This window comes from Nanorana parkeri, unplaced genomic scaffold (assembly GCF_000935625.1).
Source record: "Nanorana parkeri isolate BGI_ZX_2015 unplaced genomic scaffold, ASM93562v1 scaffold744, whole genome shotgun sequence".
Lineage (NCBI taxonomy): Eukaryota > Metazoa > Chordata > Amphibia > Anura > Dicroglossidae > Nanorana > Nanorana parkeri.
Genome location: NW_017307012.1, coordinates 243,869 through 271,196, shown reverse-complemented (window position 1 = coordinate 271,196; position 27,328 = coordinate 243,869). Strand labels below are relative to the sequence as shown.

The window sequence follows — 27,328 nt, the reverse complement described above, 5'->3', positions numbered from 1 at the left end:
ACACAAGTTTTATAGATGTTTTCTCCCACGACACACAGTATTAAATAGTGGCACCCAGTCCCACCAGTAAGTACACAATGTATATAGAAGGTACAATGAGGACATCTCTGTGCTCACCATGATAGCAGCCAGAGCCCACACATGGAAGTCATCAGCACACTCTAGCTGCAGCTGATCAATCAGGAGTGTCATGTGCCTTATGTTGATTGTCACCCGGTTTTCTTCCAGATGGCACCCGGTGGTGACTGAAGAAAATAAGACTTCCATGACCAGGCTGCTAGATCTGTGATCACTATGGTGACCAGAATTTGTCCAGCCCTTGTGTGTTTGTGCATATATATCTCAATCTTCAAAATGTGTGAGAATTTGTTCACCTCTCACAATATGGGAAATTAATACAAAGACTACCCAGCAGATGTTTAGAGATCAATGTTTAACCTTTGATGAATCAACACCTAAATGATCTATACTCCCCTTTTCAAACTACATAAAAAGCAGAGCACCATCTCATTGTGGGGAAGCCTCAATATAAACTGAAACCCAGCACTGGGGGCGAGTTCTACTTGCAGGTTATTACCTCTTTTTTGAATACTAATTCTTTGAACTTTCAAGTCTCACAACGTGAGGCACAGGAGAACTCCAGTACTTCCCCAAGTTATTGACATATAACAAGTATTCAGAAAGTGAAGGCAGGATGCTCTATCTGGGTCAGTACCTAAAAGTACTGAAGTCACTAGATCAGCCAGAGAGCTAGCCAACTAGAATTTTCAGAAGCAGGTGGTCAGAAATTACAGCCTTCATGTGTTTGACAGGTTTCATTGGGTGCGTCTGTTAATACTACACAAATTAGGTGTAAAGCAGTCAGTTGGATTTTAGTGCTAATTTTTCTAGAGCAGGTTTCAAAATGATCAGAAGGGAAACGATTTATAAAACCTGAATCAAAATAAAAGTTACTGGAGAATTCTTATAAAGTATTGATGCGTTGGTACCTCACACCAGACAGAGTGGCAAAGTTTTTTCCGACAGTCTCCCACAACTGTTTTAGGGGTTGTGACTCTGTTTCTATGCTCCACATCTGGTGGTTCTTTCCCAAGGTAAGAAGGGTAAGGGCTTCGGGTCTATAACCCTCTTTGTTCCCTGTTGCACATTAATATCCCTAGGAACCCCTTTTAAACAAAGCGCCACAGTCCCTACCCAAACAAAAGGCTAGTTTGGCTTCTTTTGTGTTTATCGCCACCTACCCTTTTTCGAAGTCAAACAGAGGTTGACAGGAACAATGATCAACAAAAAGGTGACTGCAATTTTTGATGAGTCTTATAAAAATAGTCTTCAAATTTGGATATCTTGGTTGGCGTACTTACAATCTATTGGTCTACATCTGACCTTTTGCGTATTTAGCCTTCTAGGTGAAGGTAGGTGAAGGTAGAGCCCGGGTAGACTGCATTCTCTTTCTTTGTACTTCTCCTCCCTCCTATTACTATTCTATCTCTTTCTAGATGACTCGATCACCTTATTCCTTTCATAGAATGCGAGCTCTTCTTACACAAGTTATCATGTTTCGAATTTTGGATAGGGGGCTCCTACCCCCTTTTCTCAAATTTGCATGGTTACTGATGAGATTTGTTGTTATATGGATATCCATATTATCAAATGTCGATTATTCCTATGTGCATTGCACTGAAACCCATTTCCATTACGCTATCTTGAACAGGTAATTATTTTTATATTGCCGTTTATATCTAACTCACTGCAACTTTGGATTCATACTTGTACAACATGGTGATTTCTATATTCAGTACACGGTTTGTACCACTATTTTCTGTTAAAACTAACATTTGTAAAACAAAATAAATATTACCAAATGATCAGGATTAGACGTTTAAATGACAGGGGAGGGACTGGGACTGATTACAGAAGTTCTACTTTTGCTCCAGTTATTACAACCCGGTGTCTCCAACTAATTTGGATACCTATAGATGACACCTGGATTAATTTCAGATCACTTGATACATAAAGCCCATTATAATGAAACCGGATCCAGTAAAGCTGTTCTGTTTCAGTAACTGGGACCAGAAAGCACAACATGGGAATGATACCAATTATGCTAAATGGTTTCCCCCCTAGTTTATGACGAAAGCCTTATGTACCAAGATGTGTGAGCTGGTCAGACATTTTTGCAATCCTGGACCCTGGCCCTCTACGAGGCTTCCACTTGATTCCTATCAATACAGTTTCCATGGAAAAGATAATCCTATCCAGATAACTGCATGGCCATTGCCTGTTGTCACTGTGTATACATACTGTGCGATATAAGCTTCACTAACATGCCATGGTGCTAATTTTGAACGAGTTCAGGAAATTCCATGTATTTCACCAGAATGACAATTTCACACAATCACCAGTAACATTCTCAGTATAGACCAATCATTTTCTACATAAGAGTGTGACAAATATGTACACAAGCTGCAACAAGGTTATTTAAAAAAAAAAAAAAAAGTGAATCACACCAAGCAGCTGGATCAGTGGATGGTTACCCTTTATGGAGCAGATCCGCTCTTTCATTTGAGCCAACTTGGCAGAAACGTTATTACTTATGATTAGGGATGCACAGATACTTTGAGTACCAGTGCAGATACTCGGCATTTTCATGAGAACTACCAGGGTTGCAGCTGGGACCGGGCTCTGGCACTCCACCACTGTCCGGAAATCATTAATCTGTATTGTTTTAGAAAAACTGTCACATGACAATAAACAAAAATGTATCAGTACTCGTACTTGTAAGTACTCGGCAAGTACCAGTACTCGTAAAACTGGTATCTGTGCATCCCTTTATATTTATAAAAACAAAATCGTACATTAAAACGGAGATGTACTAATCCCAGGAGCTCCGTGTGCTCCTTACAAATGACAGCTGCCTCCTAATTTTTTTACTTTTTCTCTAGTCTAGTCTTGGAGCTCAAAAGTATCCGTACATGTACTCGTACTTGTACCGAGTACTGTACTTGGTATCTGTGCAACCCTACTTATGATAAAGTGATGCATGCTATTTTAAACACAAACGTCTTCTAGGTTGTATTGTTCTCTAAGTTGTTAATGTAAAAACAAAAACATTTTTTAAATTCCAAAGAAATAACCTCTTTAATGTGTAAGTAGCCATGCTTGTTATATGTGGTACCCGACACATCTTTTATTGTTCAGATAAAACGGGTCGGTCACAAAATAAAATGTGTTCTTTGTGTCTACAGCAACATTAGTCATTTTGAAAATATCACTGATTAAAGTAAAGTATATTTTAACATTAATTCATAAAATGTTTATTATTAAGCGATTATCAATAGGGAAGCATGTTAATGAGGGTTCATTAGAAATAATGAACAAAGAACAATTATTAGGTTTTGTTTTATTCTTCTTTTCTATCTCAGCCTTTGTTCAGATCAACAGAAGTCTGAAGAAAGCTTTGTAACATTTACAAAGTGAGACCGAATGATCATCACAACCAGCTATATTGGCATTGACTATCCAAGCAGAAGCCTTCTTTCTGGAGGGTGGCTACCTTTGTTCCCCATGGTCCTTGCGTGTGTTGTAAAGTAGCCACTGCTCCAAGCTCACTTCCGCGATGGACTACAATCTCAGTCAACGTGAGCTTGTAGTCCACCACGGAAGAAGTTGGGAACAGTGACTACAGTACTTTACAACACACACAGACCATGGGGAACAAACGTAGCCACCCTCCAGAAGGAAGGACAGTGCCATCAACAATTTACAGATGATTTAAGGATCTACAGCCAATACACAAATAAGATACATTCTTGTTATGAATTAAGGTACTTGAATGCATTTATAGGTTTAACTCCTGAGTTTAGTGTCACTTTAAGTGATCTCTTTCTGAACATTTGTACAACATAGCAAGTGTTCATGTGGTTGAAGATCTTCATCCAAAGCTAGTTTTCCAACTTTTTGGTGGGAAATTGTGAGCTAAATCCCGAGGTTCCCCTCTGTAGCTTTGTTCTCTGCTACTCACCCTCTCCTAGTTATACTTCCTGATTATTTGTGGACATTATAATATGGAGACACCGGTGTCAAAGAGTCGACATGGAGAACCCAGCATGAAAAGTCTGAACTTCTGTATGGCGGCTATGGAAAGTCAGCATTTCATTACTGGCGAAATCAAGGATTAAAAGAGAACTATGGGGGTAAACTTTTTATCCCATAGTTCTCTTAAGGGTCACAGGAGGACATATACCAACATCCTCCCGTGACCCAAAGCTTTAGTATTTATCGAGCTACAGCTTGCTATATACTGAGGGTGCCGCAGCCGGGATGGATCCCGACAATACTGTCGAGATCCACCCAGCTAGCTGATTGATAACTGGCTCTGCCTATTTAGTGGTCAGAGCAACTGTGCCTTCCCTCTCCCTCGTCCATTCCTCCAGTCAGCGCTGGAGGTTCGGAGAGGGGAGGAATCCCTGCGGTGAGCGGTGACTAACAGTCACCGCTCTCTGCAGGGAGATTGGAAAGTGAGCGAGCGACGGTATGGGTTCGCTCACTTCTTGATCAATAGAGCCAACGTGTGACAGTTTCATTGTCACACGTCGGCTCTAACTATGAGGGTTATTGAAAGTCACTCACCTCATAGTTCTCCTTTAAGGCCAGTGGCCTGCACCTTTCAAAACCAATTCAGAATTAGCAGACTCAATATTTCCATTTTTGCTGGTTCCCTTAAATCCATTACACACTGTCTACTTGGCTAGTACTGTGGCTTTTTTTTTCTTCACTTTTCCTGAAGTAACTCCCACCAGCCAATCAGCAAACATGTCACTGCTCTGGGTACAGGTGAAAGTGGAAATCAGATGATTGATAGGGCTTACTACGTACCATGTCTCTTTTAGGACACATATTACCTTTAGAACTTTGTATAGCAGAGTTATTGCATATCTTACAACTTCATATTTGCTATGTCCTTGTCACTTATTACAATAATGTTGTTGCTTGCACAAGCAACACAAACATCTTCAACACTACAGAACAAGGACAGTTATTTGTGAATGTTACTAACTACTAGCTAGACAGCTTAGAGAAAGAAATTATGTAAAGGTCAACTCATCAGCTACTCACAGAGGCATTTTTATTGTTCTTGGGCTGAAGGATCTTATTTCAGACTCCTCTGTTGTGTCGACACATTAATAACAATTACAGACAGTAAGAGTTACAACCTGGAAGCTTTAAATGCATACCATTCTTTAATGACAGCACTTCTGACAAGTGTCTACAACTGCTTTATCATCTGGACACTCATCGCACATAGAGCGGATATTCCATTGTCCTGCAATGTGCAGTGTGATCTTCTAATAACTATGCATCTCTTCTATGGCACATCAGGGCGGAATATGAGGACAGGACGAGTTGTAAAAAATACTCAGCCTACACCTCTGTGTAAGGTAAAGCTGGTCATACACTGCTTAGATTTCCAAAAGAACTTTTGTATGAAGGATCTTTCTTTCGACTTTCTATTAATTGATGGGGTCAAATCAAGGTGCAATTTTGACCGTAGTGATGAAAAAACTCGAAGGAGCAGGATGGAAATTTCGTACAGTGAATGTGGTGTTTTTGTTTTGGAATCTCCATTAATTCCGAAATGGAACATTTCAGGAAAAGAATGAAAGGACGTTTCAATCGACATTCGTCACATGGCTAATGGCATTATCGGGTGGTAAAGAAAGATCTTTCTTACAAAAGTTCATTCAGAAATCTACTCGTTTATGGCTAGCTTAAGGGTAAGGTCACTGGGTGTTCTAGGATTCTGTAAATACTAAAGACTCCAAAATCCCAAGAGAATGCACTCTTTACACAGTTCTTGTGTATATGGAGACACCTAATGCTAGACATAACAAAAAAATACATTTAGGGTTGACATACACAATGCACCACAAAAAAACCTTGTGGAACAGTAATTAGGAAGCAATAAACTAGAGTCAATTTCCAAAAAAGCAACCACAAAATGTAGCAGTAAGCAAAACTGAACATATCAAAATACAAAAAGAGCAATAAAGAAAAAAAAAAATCTATAACCTCGGGGAAGAAGACATTCTACTGCTCTCTGGGAAGGCATGGTTATCACACAGAGAAGTCATAAGCAAACAGATATCCAAATAGCATAAATACAAGAGACAGCGGACTGAGGAAGTGAACACAGGGTGAACTGCAGCAGCTGCTAGGAACATTTCCTCTTGGTTTTGGCAGCTGGAGCCAAACCAGAAATTGGAGTTTATTTTTACATTTGTTCACAAATAAATCAAAAGCCAGAAAAAATGGCTTGGTGAGACCATGTTTGTGAGGGCAGAGGGGAAAAATGATAGTCCTTTACATGCACGTGTAGTTTTACTATATTTTGTATAATTTTCATACAGTGCTTAATTTCTAAGATAAACAAGGCCGATAAATAAATAGCAATGCTAGACAAGTAGAATCAACCAACGACCACTTATGAAGTATTGGGGATGCAACAGCTGTGCAGAAAACCCAGCTCCAACCAAGACTCCTTTTCCTTCAATTTTGGACAGGGTGCGGAAGAGCTAGAACCCGAAAGGCTTTTATGACAGTCTGTAACCAGTACAGGAAGTGATGGAAAATGAATGTGAATGAGCACACTCCATTACAGATACAGAACGTTGTGGGTGCTCAAATGGAAATTCAACAGATGGCACCATCATTCACAAGCTTACAAGACATCCGAGTGACTCCAGCTTACCATGATAAACCTTTATTACGGTCAACGATGAAAAGATTCAATGTTTTGGGGCCTCAGAAGGACCCCTATATCTGTTGCCTTACTAAAATGAGTCATTTTAAGGCCCCTAAATACTGCATGGTTTCATCTTTGATAATTATAAATGTTTATCCTCTGATTTATCATGGTGTGTTGGTGATGCTTGGATATTTCCCCAGTGGGCACACAACAGGGGTAGATTTAGGTTCATTTTACTTGTTCTGTCTTCCTGTCCCAGCAACTGGTAACCTGTGATTGTCTCCTCTGAGTTCTTGTCCTGCAATCATATGGATAGGAAGTAAGATGAAAACACCCCATTGGGACCATTGACAGCATTTCAAAGCCAGATATGGGCTTTAAAGTGGAACTGTAGTCCAAATCCTCCTTTACCATCTGGATTTGTAGTGCCGGGTGTCCTGATGCACTTGTCAGGATCTCATGAGAGCTCCCAACCACACGCATTCCCATGCACCGCTGAAATCTGTTAACTGCCTAAATTCAGGTGGTTTGTACTGTATCTTGGCCCTTACCATGCACCCACTTTCTGTACACCATGACGGCAGCGATGTTTACGTTCAAACAACGTTCATTGGCATGCAACCGATCACATCATTCGGCCAGTTAGAAGAAGTTGCCACTGGAGTAGGCATTACAGAAGGAATGTTTTTTGTCTTGAACATACGTGCCTTAGCAACATGTCAATAAAATAACAAATCGTGATAAATTTTACACCTGTACTTTCTCCTATAATAATGCAGCACAGATCAAACACATAGTTGCAGTTGTAAATTGCAGTATATCACAAAGATAGCTGCCTGGTGATATAAACCATACAAGCATATCTTCATCTGTCGAGATCATAGTTCATATAGGAATTATATTTGTGTTCTTTCTGTCCACAGACTTTACAGTGCTGTAAAGAAAAAGTACAAAAAAAAAAAAAATATTTGGTGCACTCCATAAATGTATACATGAAGCTCTGCTTAGTTTGTTTTTGCATTGTGCCCTATAGAACAGCTGATCATTTTATAGATAGATGTTTACTTGCAGTTCACATCTACCGGACTGTACAACCATTTACAGAATGTACATGTTTAATATGGTCTACTGTGCTGCATCGGGTAGTATTTTTCGCTGTATCGGGTAGCATTTCTCGCTGTATCGGTAGCATTTCTTGCTGTTGCTTATGGCTGCAGAACATATTTGAAATGATCAGCAGAAACGTCATATACAGACAGTTGTCCAGCTGGACAGCAGCAAGAAGCCCAGTGAGTCCAATTAAAAATCTTTATCTCCTAGTGCATTAGGTATTACTTGTATTAACATAAATCACTGCCTGAATGAGTTGACAGATGCTGGGCTACTCTGAAATGCTGACTGCAAGTTCCATTCTATGGAGCACCGAGATAAACTCCCTACAAATCTTCTCATCAGTACATCGCCCGGACTAATAGAAGAGAGATGAGCATTCTAAAGCACTGCAGCCAGATATACATTTCCAAAGCAATTATCTCAACAGTAACAAATACTTGTTATCTGCTGCTTGTCACCCTGTCACTTTGTACCTGTCAGTAGGAGCCACTTATATGGTGCATCCAAACATGAGTATCCAGACCAAACTTACCGTGCATTACATAAAAGCAGATACTCAGCGGGGGTACAAATTTCAAATGTATAAGTGGTATACATACACACACACTCCTGCAGTAGGTGGGTAACAGTTTAGAAGTAATCTGGCATTTCCCTCTGTTCTGCGTGGTTGCATGCATTATCCAAACAGCCAATGATCCAGTGGGTACCCAGCATTGTAATGGGTGTGTACTGCTCAACAAGATGTGGGAGTCACTGTGCGACCTTTCTGGGCCAGGTTAAATGGAATAACCTAAGCCAGGGCACTAAATAAATCAGCCTTCTAATGATTCGTTTTTGTCTTGGTTACTTATTTACATTGATATATGAACAGGCATTCCAGTTGTTGGTGGACGGCGTTTGGTTAGGTCACAAATTACCCAACAACTATCGGGGACCCTGGATAAAAATCCTCCTAAACTGTCACATGAAACGATGGGAGTCTCACCTTATACAGCGTACATGTAAACTCTGCATTATTTAATAAATTAGTGTACAACTTCCATTAGATTAAATGTTTTTGACCTTGTTTATTTTTTTATTATGAGGACTGGATCCACTAAATAGAGGCATCTAGAAAAAAATGGTAAACAATAGATCGCATTTTTGCAATGGGTTTCAATATGCTATAATTTAGGGATTTTTAGTTTACGGAAACGATCCATGGTCAACTGTTGGAAGCCTAATCGAAGACTTCAAAACCTTAAAAGACTTGGCGACCTACAGCTAAATGTGCTCATATAGGGGGATTCCTGATCTGGTTTCTTGAGCTGAGCCATGATCTGCAGACTTGTTGCTCTCCATACTGTACACTGCAGACAATCAGCCTCTCTTCCGTTTGTCCAGTTAAGCTATAAAAATGAAAGATAGAAGCAGCTTGGTTACTACGAGCAACTGCTCCAGATCTTGTCTGCTCCAGTTTTGATAAATTCCCCTGAATGTTTTTAAAAATTCATAAAAAAGGTCAAAGAAACATGACATAATTCCCTTTGCACAGCGAACCCTCCTCTGGGATCCTATTGCAGCAAGACACAGCTCAGCCATTGAATATATGAGCTCTCCTGAAGAAGAGGATCAGAGTTAAAGATTAACCTACTGTCTTATTTCCTTGAGATTAGATCATATGACTAATGCCTAGGTCTTTGTGCATGGCAGCAGTCAATATTTGATGCCTTCTTTGACTTCTTATGAGCAGAAATGGCAAAGTAGCTGTTAATGCATCATAGGTCAGCTTTAAAAGAGCCAGAAGCAGCTAGCCAACACACCCAACAATGAGAATTTTTCTTAGCCACGTCATAAAGCAAAGTTCTGACAAATAAAATGTTAGGATTCATAGTCTGGAAAAAAACAAACGCGCCACTCCACCAATAATAGCCCAGAATAGGCTGTGTGTTCAATGAGAAGGGGGCATTCACTGGTGGTGAATCAATCACTGTCTTTTAAAACCATGCACAAGTACTCAACTGCAGTGAGTGTTTGGTCACCGTTTTGTAAATATCCCCATATATGATACATATTGTATCGCATACTTTATTAATATCTATTAAAAAATAAATGTAAACACTGAAGACTTGACTTGCATCTTTTTTTTTTTAAAGCAGAGACCAGAATTAGTTATATTGTTTCTTAAACCCTTATGAGGAGGGGTTCCCTGTAGCCCTCAAATGCATTGGCACCTGTTTGAATACATGTAAAGCCTATCCTGGACTCCTACCAGTGGAGTGGCACCTTCATCTTCCACAATACTACTACAGGAACAACCTTAAAATGGTTCCAGGGACAAACAGAGCTGCCTATGAATCTTCACGTGCTGCTTATCACAAACACTCCTAACTTTCTCTACTACACACGATTCATCATCTGGCCGGGAAATCCATAAAAAGGTTACAGTGGCACATTATTGCTCACAGTAACCATTTTTTCTTTCATATTACTACAGCACAGGAGATTGAAAAAAAGTGCTTCCAACTGCACTTTGACATGATACAAGCTCGTGGCTTGAAAACAAACATCTCTGCTCCCATGATACAATAGAAGCTTTGCCTGTTTTGTGTTCTATGTTAGCAGTGTTGTTGAGTTTTGGGTGTCCAACTGCTTATTTGGTGATCTCCCATTTCAATGAAATACACTGAATGTGGTAACTTATTCTATTTAATGTATCCAGCAATGCCTCATATCAATGTGGACCTAGCATCAGATATATTTTTCTTATTAAAGAGATCCTGTCACTTTGTCATCGCTCCCACGCCAATCTTGCTCCATCACAGCCAGTAATTTTTTCTATGCATTTAGGTATGGAGGAACATGTGGCCTCCCATTGTGACAGTCATTGGGCCTAGCAGCCAATCCCTATTCCCAAAAACTGTTGCATAACCAAGGCAGCGACATAACCCCTCCCGATGGCCGGTGAGGTGAATATAAGATGATTATTTTGCCCTGCATAGGCAAGGTGAGTGTCTCTTTCAGGGGACGCATGCTAAGTAATAAGTGTAACACATTACAGGTATTTACTACCTCTCAAGTCACAGTATTTGTCGATGACATCTCAAACTAAATTTTTTTCCCTCCTGAAGGATGGTCCCATCTTTTTTCATTCGTCAACTAGGGTCACCATCTACTTCCTGTGCTGAGATACTGGCTCAAAGGGGGCACAATCCTTGTGCCCTTTGCAGTTCTTGGCTGTTTTTGTTTTTTTAAGTTGGGAAGGACTTCGCTTTTACTTCCATCATTCAAGAGACTTCCCTTCCTGACCAGTGACCATACAAGAACCATGATGGATTCTCCACAGGGGGGTGCACAGACAGCATTTAAACATGGTCAAAGTTCTAACCTTTTACTTTCCAAAAAATAAAAAGTGTCTTTATAGGAATAGCCCTTTCCAGCAGTTTTCCAAAATTTCCAGCAAATATTAACAGTATTTTACTACAGTCACGTGACCATTGATACCTCGATTAGGTTTCTTTCTTTCCGGTTGATGAGTGGAGTCTGAGATGGAGAGAAGATGATCGTGCTATAGCAGAGGAAGTGTTAGCAATGAGTTTATGGCCGACAAAGGGTGTCGAGGGCAAGCACGATTACATAATGAATTCACGTGAATGTGGAGACATAAAACGGACAAGCAACAGCGGAACTTCTAATTCAGCGGTGCTTCGTTACCATTCATGGCCCTACACAGAAAGGTATTCCCACAAGCACTGGCAGGATCAACAGGTACAAACATAGAATAGGGGAAACTTTATAGTGACATTGTAAACAATTACATAAAAATGGGAAAGTATTTGCAGAATTAATAATGATTTTGGGCAGAGTTCCACTTGTTTTGATCTAAAATCACTAACAGGGTTATTCACAAAAGGATGAGGAGTTTGAAGAAGGCAGGAGAAGTGAGCAATCTAGCACAACATAGCTGACCTGGAAAGTGAGCTGAATGGAAAGTGAGCTGAATTGGAGAATTTTTTCAAATCCACTATCTTGTCCTAGATTTCTCCAAACTCATCGCCCATTTGTGAATAACCCTGTATGTGTTGCCTAAATATATATTTTATGCAGCTGCACTTAACACAGAAGAACCAGAACAAACTATGTGAACGGTTGCAGGTGAAGCTCTGTAGCACACGGTTAGCAGAGTAAAGGTCACTGCATGAAAGTTAATGTCCTTTCTTTCCAGTACTTGCTCACAACGTGACTCGTTCATTCCTGCCTAATAACAAGCTAGAGCCTTTTAAATCTTCAGTATTTTTGTAGTTAGAACCCATCATCAACATTAAACATAGCCTTCAGCAATATCTTTATTTCTTAGTTCCTTTCCGTCATACATTTTACATCCTACAAAGCTGAAATAAACCCGATTGTCAAAGCAATCATTTCTAATTAGCCATTCAGAATGTCGGGTCAGTCAACTGATTAAAGGAGGTTTATAATAAAACCAAATTAAATTGTTCCACACAAAATCACAAGTTTAGTAAAACTTTGATGTGTTCTTCATTCCGTTCTGAAAACACCATTTAAGAACTGTAATACAGACATGCAGGAAAAGAGTCTCTCAGCTTCGTTATAGATAACGTAAAGCTGACCACCAGCATAGCCCTCTCTGACAGGGCAGAGGATCTACTTCTGTTAATACAACTAAGGCTGTGATTGGGCAGTGTAGTATAGCCAAGAGACTGATGAGCTCATATCACTGTCACTCTGCTCTCTCAACCTATTAGCAAGTTCCTTGTTAGTAAATGAGCACTTCAGCACAAGTGATTGGCCCCTTGTGCTGATTCTTTCTCTCCGTGTTCCTTCTCCCTGAGCTCTTCTGTACAGTGGGACTGATACCAAATCAAACTCGGGTATTTACAGTTATAATTCCTTTATGTTCACTGAGTAATCCTGTGGCATGCTCTCCGTCCCTGGGTGACCATGTTCACTTCTCCACTGTATCTACAGAAGGAGCCATGGTTGTCAGCCTGGCTGGACTGCTAATATTTCTGCATTTGCTCATTGCCATTACATGGCCAATGGGATTAGCAGGTTACATAACATTTTTGTCTTCAGAGCAGCTCACAGGAAGTGACAAGGACATTTCAGGCAAGATTAACAATTATATTCTGTACTTGCTAAAAAGGTTCTAAGATGGAGAAAACTAATGCAGCTGAGGACTAGTAAACTGCAATATATTATATTTATATTCTAAGGTTTAGACACCTCAGGCTAACTCACCTCCTTCCTAGGGTGCCTAGCTATTGACCATAGTAATATTTTCTTTGCTCCGTGTTTCATCAAACATACTACCTTTACCTGTGTATAAGTGACCATTATTATTACTTTACATATTGACAACATGTTACACGGTCATTTATTGGTGGGAAAAGCAACACAAACATACAAAGATTGACATAAAACAATTTCCAAATACTGCAAAGTTCAGGATTTTAGCATTGCCAAAGAACTTGGCCCCCCTATTGTCTTCTACTGCTGAGCAGCACTAGAGGAAGCATAACCAGCAACTGGGACGCGTCTCAGCTTCCGCGGACTCCGGGGTCATTTTCAAGAGGGTATTGTTGTACTTACCATTAACCCTGGAATGTGACTATACTTGATGCATTGTAGACATCCTTCCAGAGACAGGAAGGTGTATGAATGTATAGAAAAGTTCATGCTGAAGATTAAGCAGAAAAATCCAGTACAACTTGAGAGTCTAAACCCAAGAACTAAACTGGCTGTGTTACCCGGCTTTTTTGTCCTGGATTTCTGGCAGTATAAAGTTGTTTCTGTGCTTGTAGAAAATGTACTTAGCCTTAAGAAAACTAATGCAGCTACCACATCTAAGGACTGGTAAGCTTCAAAATCAGGGCCGATAACCAATGCGCCTTAGAAATTATAGCTGATGCTTTACTTTGTCTTCTCTAGTTGTCAATTGAGCAAGCTCCTACAAAAAAAATCCTGCTGGCTACTGAATTCCATGCCAATGTGCCCACCCCTGCACAAAATTGTAGTTCTTGGGTTTAGATATATTTTAGGCAGTGCTGTAGTAGTATGGGTGGGCAGTACAGGTCATTTTAAAACACAGGAGGTTGATCAATAAAATTTCCACCCAGCCACACCCTGCGCATATTCCATGCATAGGAAATACGTTCCCCTTTGTCCCCAACCTAGTGGGGGGAATGTGGTGTAAATGGCATTTGTCCAGCGTGTGGCATCCCCTATCTGTTGTATTTGGGATACCAAGTACCATCAAGGGAGTGATTTATGTGGTGTGCAATGGAAGGATTTCATGAAACACTAACATGCTGCAAGAACGGATTAAACAAAAACTGCCTTGTAAGTGTTCATTTTCTTCCAAGAACCAGCCACATCTAGCTATACAACATAATTTAATATCAATGCTGCATGAAAAAAAATCAACCAAAGAGACTCGGCTAAAAGGACAGAAATAGCGTGCTGCTGGAGGCAATTGTTTGTAAAAGGAGGTACCAGATGCCGCCAAATACTGCTCAATCACTGCCAAAACAGGTTTTGCAAGTTGTACTAAGAGTTGTACTAATCATTTTCCAGTTTTTATCATCATCTTCTGAGATAATACTGTGGGGATGTTAACTACACACATTGCAAGAGTGAAGAGGTTAACGTAGCAGAGATGGACACCCAATCCCTAGAGCCATACTTTCAGGTCATTATCTAGTCCTTGTGAAATAGCCACACTACACTGCAAAAATGTGATTACATAAGAAGCAATGAGCTCAATGTGTCAGAAGAAATCATATCTCTGCTGCCTGACCATTCCAAAACTTACCTAAATCATACTTATGTTCACACGCTGGCTTTATAGATCAAAAACTGAGCAATCACATACCACTGATCACTCAGTTCCCGATCTTCTCCTGGCAGAGAGCGGTGACTGTCAGTCATTGCTCCCCACAGATTGCCGCCTCCCCTCTCCAATCCTCCAGCACTGACTGCAGCAACAGGCAGGGGAGGGGGCGGGCACAGCTGTCAATCAGGCAGCAGGATTGATCCAGACAATATTGTTGGGAAGTTTCCCTGCTGCAGTGCGGCTCTGCGCTGCCAGCATATAGCGGGCAATAGCCTACTATATGCTGAGTTTTTAACTTATGTTCTCCTGTGACCCTAAAGGGAACTACGGCCAAAAATGATTTGGGGATAATTCTCTTTGTGACCACAATTCAAGTCCAAATGTAAAATGCCCCTTGCCGTGAGAACATTAATTAACCATGCAGTAGAGAACTAGAAATATGCAACTATGTACGTTCCGAATTTTCAGGAAAAATTTGTCCTAGAGTTGTCAAGTTAATCCCTACTACCTGCATTCCCATGTGCTAATGAATGTCAAGCGCTCCCACTGGAATGTATGGAAGATGTGCAACCTCATCTACAACAGTTTCAGCAATTATAATATAATACATTGCCATGAAAGCAATTAGAAAGCTATATCTATATCTCACAAAGCTTGGGACACCAACACCAGAACTTTAGATTCCCCTGTTGTCCAGTTGTGCAAGCTGCATATCAAGCAAAAGTCACATGACATGTTCTGTTTCCAGCTATTAAATGTCATGTGACAACAGAAGATTCAACAGCTTACAGAAATTGTGAATTTCAAGTGTCTAGTTAAAAACTGGTCTATAAAAAGAAACAATAAAACAGCCCAATTACCATGTCCAGTGATATGCACAACTGGGCGCATTCTGCGAAAGATCAAGTCTAGCAAGAGCGCTCAGTTTGGAACGTTCCACTTTCCGAGTAATTTTCCCTCATTATGAGAACAGAGAGGCATTGAAAATAACTGAGAGCTGAGATATGATAGTTAGAGAAGATCAACAATTAAACAACAGCCTCTGTCATTGCAGTACAGGGTTCTGTGTGTTGTCAGACTGTTTATAACAGAAGCAAGACTGTACACATGAATGAGCTCTCAGACTATCAGAGTCAAGCCAAGGCTCACTACCCATTAGAGTGCTTTTTGGTCCCTTAGTCTTCAATGGAAAACTTTATGTGACAAAACACTCAGGTGAGAACAGGGGCCATAGAAATTAGATAGAGGGCCGGTTCACACCACAAAAGCTGCGTTTCAAGAGGGTTCGGCCTCTGGAATGCAATCTGGGCCGGCTCCCTGCATTCAGGGGCGGAAGGGGGTGTGGCGGTGCATTGAAGTCAATGGAACCGTAGCCACGCACCATGCCCGCAGTGCGATCACCCGCACCCGGAACGCAGGCACATTAGTGCTTGCGTTCCGGTCCAGTGCAATCTGCAAAAAAAGTGCTTGCTTCGGTATCAAAAATGAAAATCGGTGATGTACCACCAACTGTTTGAATGTCGTTCAAAAGTCGTACAATGTATGGCCACCTTTACTGTCCAGATCACCAGATGGAAGGTAAGGGAAAAACAGTGTGAATGTCAGCTATACTTTTAAGGGAGAATAATGAGGGGTTAATGGCCATTTGGCAGCTATAAACCATGGGACAAATCCCAAGAGACAGGTTACCAATGCTAAACCCTAAAATGTACAGCCAGCGCTTAACTTTTGAGGTCCTCTAGTTGTCAGTGGAGCTGGCTCCTAAACAAAATCCTTCAGGCTCCTCGATTGGCCAGACTTTGCTGCTGAATTCCATGTTAATTGCAGTACAACTTTGACTAACAGGACTATTCACAAAAGGGTGAAGAGTTTGGAGAAGGCAGAAGAAGTGAACAATCTAGGACCACATAGCTGAACTGGAAAAATTCTCCAATTCAGCTATGTTGTCCTAGATTGTTCACTTCTCCTGCCTCCTCCAAACTCTTCACCCTTGTGTGAATAACCCTGCAAGTCTAGTAGTTATAATAAAGTGTATCTATGGTTAAAATGTAAAATATATTCATTTCCACATTGAAAGTCTATTTCCAGCCTACTCCTATTAATCTACACAATCTTGAAGTTTAAAAACATACTTTTTGAAGAATCCCAAACACTTCTTTGAATGCAGTGACACATTCGCTATGCCTTGTGAATATGCACTGTTCTGTCACCCATTTCACAGAGCCTGCTGTCATTCCGAAGAGAAGCCATTTCAGGAGGCGCACACTGTACCGGAAACACGGTGATATCATCACTCCTTGCAGCCAGTATGATACCATGGGATACGTAGTCCTTACAAACCATAAGCAACCAAAGTCATGAGCAGAGGAAGGAAAAGCCACAAAGCATTTGGGAAATCCAGGAAGTTGTTGAGATGTCCAGCTGATAGGCAGTGCTTACAACAAGAAAAGGAGGAGATCCTTGTAAGCTTATATTGGATTGTAAAAATGAATAATTATGGCTTGTATTGATATTATAATGCCAATGTCATAAAATGAGGTGTATGCCTCAACTTTGGATCTCCTTTAACAGTTTTTAATGCTCTGGGACAGGTCCACTTGAAACCAAAGACTGATCATAAACCAGGAAAGCATTAAAAAAAAAAAAGTAATAAATGTGACAGTTTTTTTGTACAATGATTAGAACAAGGAGTTTATGGAATATGTACAGATGTTGTGCTGTACATATCTCTCTTATCTATGCTTATCTGCTGTAGATAAGAAGCGAGAGAGCAGAAGAAGGGGAGCAGCAGTGATGAATTAAAGACTTCCCCATGTGAACTTTTACCCTTACCAGTAACAAGACACTCCCCGCCTCATATACAGCATGTTAACTTGTCTTCAGAAAACCTCCTGACCTTGCATATTTGGAGCATACTGCAATTGAGTTACTTGACTGTATTAGATTTATCTGCAATTGCCTCTGGAGAACAGGCAATATTTTCTTATAAGAGTTTGCTCCTTGCAGCTGTCCCAAATCCACAGATATCAGAGCCCAGCATGACGGGATGCATATTCTATTCTATACACAGCAGGACAGGCACCCCATATGCTCTACTGCCTTGGATTTTTGTTCAGCAGACCGCACGCTGAGCTGCCTAACTCTACCCAGATGTTGGCAAGGAGGACATAAGGAGAAAAGGTGAAATAGGTTACTAGGAGAATTCCTCTAATTGGGTAGATCCATTCCACATGTAGGCTGCTATGCAGAATCAGACACTGGGCTCATATTCAATGTCAGTAATTAATATCCTTTGTAGAATTCCACCATTCTCTCTAGTGCTGGACAATACATACAACACTCGGGGGTTATTGCCAGCGATATGTAAAACTGCTCAAAAATTGCAAAAGGTTAGTCATGTATACAGAGTTGTGTCTTCAGGAGGGGCAGTTGTACTTTAAAAGATGTCTTCCACCCATCCACAAAGTCCTAGGTCAACTTTCGGCAGAGATGCGTATTTTGTGGCCAATGGGAGCTGCACATGCTCTCCACAGAAAGTGTCCCTGCCGGGATCTGCTTTCTTTGTGCGCAAAGGAATCACCATTCGTCCCCATGGAAAGGCAGTTTGACTGTTAAGGCATGCACAGAAGAGCCTAGCAGGGAGACTTTCAATGGAATACTCTGTGGAATACTGGCAGGCAATTTTAAAGGCCATCTCCAGCCAAACAACCCTTGCAGTGGGGCTACCCCTCTAGTGTTTTTCAGGATTCTTCTTGGCTTCAGCGCTGTCAACATATAGCAGGCAGTAGACTGCTGATGTCATCACATCCTATGCAGGTCCATTTATTGCATTAGACATGAGGACCCCAAGGACATTCCAACATCCAGAGCGGAGGAAAGGAAAAAGTGAGCGCTGCCCTCTGTGGGGCCTGCGATCATGTAAGTAAAACAGCTTTGAGTCCCCAAGAAAAATTAGCACTAACCTTTGCATTACAGGGGTAGCCACACGAAACTGACATGTTTTTTTCTTTGTCCGGAGATAGGCTTGAAAGCTTGGGGGGAATTGCTAGGGGTAGAAAACGTAATGAACTGAGGGTGCATACAACGTAAAGTCTTTAAGTATCTTTTTATTTTCTCTCTAGAGTGACACCCCAACATCGCCTTATCCAGCATCACACTAATCAGGATCATTTTGTTCTGGGTGGAAGCAGCGGTCCAATACACCCACAGCACAGTCACAACTTACATATATGTGGCATGTGCTGGATAAAACACTGAAAAACTAAAATAAAAAGGAATAATGAAAACAGAATCTGGATGGAACTGAAAACCATCATGAACTAAGTACACAAGTGAATAATGCGCACATTCATAGTGACACAGATAACATGAATCACTTTTATTATTGGTTTTCCTGGCATACACGGAGTAGTCAGGAGACTGTCATATGCCAAATTTCATTTACACAGAAAATGAAAACTATTGCTCAATTTTACAGTCTCCTGACAATCTTGTTTACTCTGTAACTGTCTTTTTCTCCATCACTGATATTATTCTATACAGATTTATAGGAAGGTCCCAACTGACGGTCAGGAGCCCACCCACCATTGCACATCTCATTTAAAGGCTCACAGATACAATAACCACATGCTGGCAACATTTCAAAGAGCTCCAATTGCAACATGTTACAATACTCTGTATTTAGATGTCTGCTTGAAGTTCATCCTTTGCAGTTCAGAGCGTCAAGATTCGGAACATGCAGAGGAGCACTGGCTTACAGCTAATTCTTATAGAAGTGTAATGTGTACACCTCAGGGGTGTAAGTGAGGCCCCTTCCCCATGATGAAGAGGTGACTATTTTGTGGGACCAACACATTTGCAGACTATCCATTCATAGAACTCAAATACAGATCACTTTGCTATCAGGGACTGAATGTCAACTGCATTTAGACTGAATATAAATGTCTATAGAATGGGGTGGGGGGATTAACACAATGTGCCCATTACATTAACATCTGTACCCCATCTCCTGAAGGCCTCTTCACCCATTCAAATGGACTTCTAACTCTTACTTGCATCTTACATGCACTAGCTTCCTGCTCCGCCCAATCCTACAAGGAAATCAGATATCGGCATCAAACCAAGACCTCTAAGCAGTGTTTGAGGATTGGGGCCACTCAGATGGGCATATTCTCGATCCCTCGATCTCTGATAAAGAATACCAGCTATGAAGAATGTAACTTTAGTGGATCATGAGACTATAATGGGCCTTGGCAGCATAGCCCTATCCAGCACTCTCTAGCTGTGTAATGTTTTCTCCAGGCAGCAACAGCACTTGCCAAATTATTCTGGATAGAGCAAACACATATACAGTGACTTTTTATTTACCTTAAAAGCACTTGGCATGCGTGTTGCGGTTTTAAATGCCAGAGGTCTCAGGAGAGGGAGTGCATTGATAATGGCAGGCAGAGGGCCAGGGGGGCAATGTTTTATTTTATGGGGTGCCATCACATATGGTCCCCCCACTGCCAGGTGCTGGCGACATATAAATGGGTGCGACAAGGTCGGGCTCAGTATGTGGGTACATTAGCAATTGATTTCTGCATTTCTATCATACTCATCACCATCTGCAGCTCCTGACACAAATCTCTAGGGGCTTTCTGTAATTAAAGAGATTCGAGACATCCTGACACACCCTCAGGCAACAGCAACGGGAAAATGCATACACAGTACAGCTGCAGCTAAGGGTACCGAATAGGAATACATTTATTCTTTAAAGAGGACCTGCTAATCAAATTCACTCGCCATATGAATCTACAGGGCCCATGTCAGCATTACTAAATCACATGATCATCTTAAAAATGAGCTCTTTGTGCAACAGAAAAAAAATGCTTCTCGCAAGTCTCATGTGACCTAAACGTACCAACAGACATGAGATAACAGCCAGACTACACGACAATCTCAGTCTAGGAGACTTCTTCCAGACACCACCATCTGAGGTATGTCAATAAAGCACGTCCAGTTGCTGTGATAGGCCAGTGATGGAGTCTATCCTCACCCTATTTATAGGCTAAACACAAAACTGCCTGAGAGCGGCCTCAATACATTACCATTTTTAAAAACACCGGGTACCAAGCAACATGCCAACATTGCGTTGCTATTTATTTGAATGGCACACCAAACGCACCTCCCGCCTGCAATGTGATTGACTGCGCCGCAACATACGGTAATGCAATACCATGCATTGCGATTAAAAAAAATGTTTAAATCTAATGGCAACACAATGCACCTCCAGCACTGTAACTCACGGTAGGTACGTTGTGCCTTACCATGCGTAGGAACAGGCCCGTAAGCCTACATAGACATAAGCTGGCCAAAACAATTCTCCGTTCAGTTCCCCAATCCACAATAAAAACAGTATAGATGGGGAAATCTCCCATGCAGGCTATTGTATTCTAACAGCCAATGCCCACGGCTTCAATACCCACACACACAGCTGACTGGCTGCAGTCACCGTTTACCCAAAAACTTTCCACCCGGCCCCTTCGACAAAAGCCAACTGGAAATTTGACTGCGGTCAAGCCAAGTGATGCTGGTAGGGGCACCCATGCATACAATTTTGACAGACTTATCAGAAAACGGCCAAAATTTGATCCGTGTATGGCCAGCTATAATCTCTAGATCGAAAGATAATTGTTGTTGTTCCACTGCAGAATGCCCACTGTTTCCTAGTGAACATGCAGGGAGAAAAAGAAGATACATTGTGCAGCATTACTAAGCAGGGATGGAGATGTATATGTACATTAGCAAATATGGCTGCTCCATTACAGTGTACACAGAAACAAGGTATTTAAAACTTCACCATGCAATAATTAGATTTACACTGACCTGTTCCCTCTCCAATACAATGCAGGTCAAAATGGCTACATATATTCTTCAAGGTACTACAGCATAGTCACCCAAGCTGAAAGTATGAGCTAAACCATAGAGAATGGGCTGTCTACGGACACACCCAGGAAGAACGTGTTCTTGAGGTTAATTTTGCACAGATACTTCCCTGTAATCGGAATCCCTGGAGAACTAGCACAATTATGCCATTAGGTTAAACGCAAAGAACAGTGTAAACATCAGAACCTTGCCGCACTCCAGCACGCTATGCCAAAATGGACAATGCCCGCTGGGATTGCAGTCATTTAATACCTTTAATTCACCCATCTTGGTAATACAAGAAGCATTACAGATGATTAAAGTAGTAGTCAAGTACAGAAGACCTTCAGTCTTATTAAGAAGCAGAATATTACTTTAAGGATCTATCCTTGAAATGGGAGAGCAGCTAATATGCAGATAAGCACTTCAGCACCTGATCCCCTCCCCAACTATAAGCTGGTTACCAAAAGAAACGATTTTCCCTTCTCCCAAAGGTACGGTAAGACTTTAAATGCCAAGTCCATCCAACAGACACGTCCATCTTGTTGAGATGATTGTAAATTGAATGGCATGATGACGTTTTAGAATATATTTTAATGGGATTTCAGTGATAAGATCTCTCCTCCAGAAGTCCATGTTCTGCTCAAATGCCATGACCACTGCAAAGCCAAAATCATGTTTATACATTACTCTGATGGATGTTCTATTATGTACATAACACAATACAGTCCTATGAATCTACGACCAATATTCCCTCTGAACTATTAAACTATGTACTACACCAGGCACTACACACACGTACTACAAAGTGCTGTCAGTCTAAAGTTTAAAGAGTGATAACAGTTTCCCAGGAGAATTTGGGAAAATAGAATTACCCGCACCAATCTGGCCTCCTCTCCCCCCTCTGCCTACTTACCTTTGGGCAAACTTACCTTTGGGCAAACACTCCTTCGCCTCCACCGATGCCAACGTGCAATCTTGTAGCTGGCGTACCCTGTACTGCCATGTAGCGCAGCCCTGCACTCTGTATTTTGAATTTCGCTTGCAAATGGCGAGCACTCATTGGTCAGCGCAGTCAGAAGCACCTTAGCAGGAAGCACTTCTCATTGGTAATCAGGCTGACCAATGAGTGCAAAAGTCAAAATACAGAACGCAAGTATGGCCAACACGACAATATGGGGTACGGATAGTACACTGATGGAGGGGAAGGAGTCTTCGCCAAAAGGTAAGTGGGGGCAGATTGGAGGGGGTATTTCAATTTTCCCAAATTCACTTGGGAAAGTGCAATTACCCTTTAAAACATACAAGCGGGAGCAGCAAGAGCAAACTTCAATATTTACAGTCCAGCAGGCGTGGGGTGGCTCCATGACCAAGTTACATTGCTTAACAGCAGTGGAGAAAGAGCGAGGTCACAGACTCGGCAGGGGTGTCTGGATCACTAGAATTGTAGGACAAAACTGCAGTTTACACTGAGCATTTGCCTCTAACAGGAAAACATTTCTCAATTGACAATTGTGTTTAATGCATCTCAAACATAAAATCTGCCTTCCCACACATATTACACAACAGAGAATCATAATGGAGCAACCACACAGGTTAGTAATTAATTCCCCCTTACTGGGTGCAGGTCATGTCATGTAATAAGTTATGTTGGTGCTGACACACCAGATTACACTACACCATTCCCAAAACATCTGGACGAAGTAGAAAGAAGATCCCAGCAAAAGAATTCCCAAGCATGGCTGGTACTTGGATTCCCAATACACCCCTGGTGAATTAATAAGACAAAAGGAGCATATGCAATCCTCAGTGCCAAGAATCCTCTGGCCGGTCAACGTAAATTTGAAGTGTTTTCTGGATTTAAATCCCCACCCATGACAAGATCACAGCCATGGATTTTTCCTCTGTCCCCCCCAAAGAGCTGAGAATAAGCAGCCTTTTAGAATAAGGGCCTCTGCTGAAAAACCACCTCTTATAAAACTCCCATTTTTCATTAGCTTTTCTTCTAAGCCAGATGCTGGAAAGGGAGCAGGGACACCGGTGATTTATCATGTCATTGCCCGGCCAGGGCTCAGACCACGCAACAGCTTTACACTATTCTGCCATAAAACGCTCAGTTTGATGCAGCAAGTGTAAAACCTAACACACCTCGTCCCACCTGCTCAACCTAGATCTTTCAATGCAGCAAGACGGCTGAAATATAACCTGGAAATAGTAATACTGTTAAACCATCTTCCTTCCTGTACAAACTGTGTAAACCTCAGCGAACAAACACCACAAAATAACAACATGACATACTGCAATACACTAGTACTAAGAGTCGCTGCAGCTGTATACAATATGGAGGGGAAGAAGCTACCAACATTCATCTCTCATACAATGACAACATAAAGTAATATTACACTCCCAACGTTTCCTTCTACAATAATGAATCTAGATTAAACATACATTGCCCAAAGTATTTCTTGGAATTTTTGGCCAAGCACTTAGTCATCATGTTTCTGAATGGCTGGCTCCAACTATCTCAGCCCTGCTTCCCTGGACTTCCTGTCCAGTACAAGATCACAAGAGACAGAGCAGAATCCAGCAGCTGCTCATCTACTAGCTTGGAGAAGGGAGCAGAGGAATGTTTTGCCCTGCTGTGTCTGTGTTTGAGGAGACACACACAGCTTACTGGCACACGCAAGGGTGCTCCATAGGACTCTGCAAGGGAAAGGAGAAACCCTAAAAACAGGATATGGGGGCCAGCGCTCAGGAAACTAGAACTTTTAAACATCAAGAAGCAGCATTCATTGTAAGTATGCCTGAATCCAGCCTAAGGCTGACAACCTAAGGCCTGTAACATTTGCAATCCTCACTAGCAGCAGGATCACTATGGAGGACACAGCAGGAAGATGTAACACTGAAGTGTTTACATTAGTTTCCCCGCTGCTGGCTGGATCAGCATGGCTTCACTCTCTTACAGGTGACCTGCAGCGTTTTCCGGCCACGAGGGAATGACACCAGGCTCATTCAGGGGGTGAGAGACTGACACAGACGAGTGTTCTGCCTGCACATTTTAGCAGTGACAGCACTGCCAGTGTGACATCAGCCTAAGAGCTTGTTTACCCCAGCAGCGATGCATTATTCTGTACATAAAGCACATTCATCGGCATGCATTGTGTAGGGGTGGTGCAATGCAATCCCTCCATTGGCTTCCAATCGCCCAAAGGATAACATTCAAATAATAACAATCAGTTACAAAGCCATCCTCAACTCTGCCCCTTGTCTCAAAATATCACCCTAACCGTCCCCTCCACTCCTCCCAAGACCACCTGCTTTCCAGCTTCCTCATCAACTCCTCCCATGCTTGCTCCAGGACTTCTCTAGAATGCTTTACCCCAACCTGTCCGTCTTTCTCCCACCTTGACTGCCTTTAGGCGATCCCTAAAGACTCATCTCTTCAGGGAAGCCTATCCCACCTCAACCTGACCACTCAACCACCAAGTTCTCAAACAATTCATCCCCACGCAGCTACCTCTCCTTATGTATCACGTCCCCATCCCTTTTAGATTGTAAGCCCTCACAGGTAGGACCCTCCTTACCATCCTGTCTTGAATTGTTTTGTAATGTCTTCCTTATATTGTAAAGCGCTGCGCAAACTGGTGGCGCTATATAAATCCTGTATAATAATAATAATAATGATGATGTGTTAGAACTTTTAACTTTTTCCTTCTCATTTAGCACTATGCACCCTAACGCATGGTGTAAAACAGGGCACATAGGAAACCACTGTTTTCCATGTTCCCTAGCTTTGAGACTGCATTGATCATTGCTCATCTACGCAGCTGAACACACCTTGTGTGAACAAGCCATAAGTGTTCATGTATATTGAGGCATTTGGCACAAAACAAAATGTGGTGCATTGCGTCAACGGTTCCTTTTCGAGGCTCCTGTGTGTTAGGCCTCATTTCTTTACCTTGCAGCGGTCTGCTAAAGATGAGCACTTCATGAAAAATACACTTCAGGTTGCAAACCAATGGCAATTATTTACCACATAAAATAGTAAATATTAACAAACTGTGCTATAAATATACACTTCCACAAAGTAGAGAAGTGCTGAATAATGACCATAGTTTTTAGCAATGATTGCCAACGAGAATTGAAAGTAACAGTCACAAGCTGCTAACCATCGACACAGCAAATCACGTGCATTATTGTATATGAGGCCTAGAGTCGGTTTTGCAGAGTATTATAAATGTCTTTACAAAGCCTTCATTTTATATTTCCAGCATTGTATGATTTTTACATTAAAAGCACGGCCACTATGGGTGACAATTGCTTATCCTTCCTCTTTTTTACTTCAGCAACAGAGAAAGACAAATATAGCGCAGACACACCTGGGCATCAACATAATACAATTACTCAGGAAAAATATATATTTTCATAGCCCTATAAATAGACTTTATAAAGGCTCTGGTAAATTATTGATTAGAACACGGCCTTTGGTTGGCATACTGCACGATTATGATCACACCTTACGATGTATAAGAGCTGAAGTTATGATGGCACATTACAAAAAGCTTTAAGGCCTTGTTCAGATGGGCTGCAGCCTCCGCCGGTAGAATGCTTTTCAGAGGGTGGTGGAGCAGGGGATGCCCGGTGCTTAGGAGGCGTTACCGCCACTCCTGAATGTAAGGGGGGAGGGGTTGTTAGAAAATCCCATTGGGATTTAAATTGAAGTACCATTCAGGGCAATTGTTGCATTTGAGAAGCAGTGCCGCTTGTCAAACGCAATATGCTGTATATTTTTTGGTGTGACATAGCAGCGGGTGGCAGTAAAACTGCATATCAACTGCGCAGTTTTACCTCCCCCTCATGGCCCGTGTAAACAAGGACTAACACAAGGATAAGGATCTTTATTTCAGCCACGTGCGTGTAATTTTTAAATTTTTTGAAAATAAGGATTCATGTTCGCTTTGTGAATTGAACCCGATGACAGCTGAAAAACATAAGACTTGACAGAAATGTGAAGCTATACATAGTTTATTCTCATAAATGCCATACGGCAATCAATATAAGTTATTCATTAATAACGGTAACGTGCTATATAGCAAAGTGCCATGTGCATGTACACTCAGACTCTGGGAGCAGGAAGTACTCGTCATGAAACTCTACACACTTGTGAAAATGTCAACTCAAAATCGAGACAAAAGAACAGGATCTTATTTCTATAAACCCTCTAAAGTGAGAGAGTCTAATAAATCTTTATTCAGAGCCTCTTCCCTCCAATGCTCCAAGAGAACTATTCAAATATTGTTCATGACTTTATAGAGGAACCTCAGACACACCCACCAGTCAGTCTACAGAATGATGGAATAGGTCTTATAATAGAGCCGACATCCTCCGATTCATGGTATTATCCATCCAAATACATGATATCATATGCATTACATTATTAGCAGACAGTCAAATATTTGTTGGCCATGTGAAACTAAACAGATTTGAGGGTGTGACCGCATAACACGATAACATGTGACGCTCGGCTGAATGCATACCACAAAGACACCGCGAGTAATGGCTAGCTCTGAATAAAAAGAGCCCAAAACATATCATAATATATATATATAAACAATATATATAATTTTTTACATTAACAGATGGGATATATATATGTATCTCATACATATATATCATACATACACACACAAGGTGCTATCTGATGGACAAACCCAAACATTTTTTTTTAC

At 41.3% G+C, this 27,328-nt stretch overlaps 1 protein-coding gene across 4 annotated transcripts in view; it reads right to left on the bottom strand.

Moving 5' to 3' along the window:
- The window catches only part of SPTBN1 (spectrin beta, non-erythrocytic 1), a 175,362-nt gene that overhangs the window by 71,571 nt on the left and 76,463 nt on the right, over nucleotides 1–27,328 (bottom strand). The gene's annotated exons all lie outside the window — the stretch shown is intronic.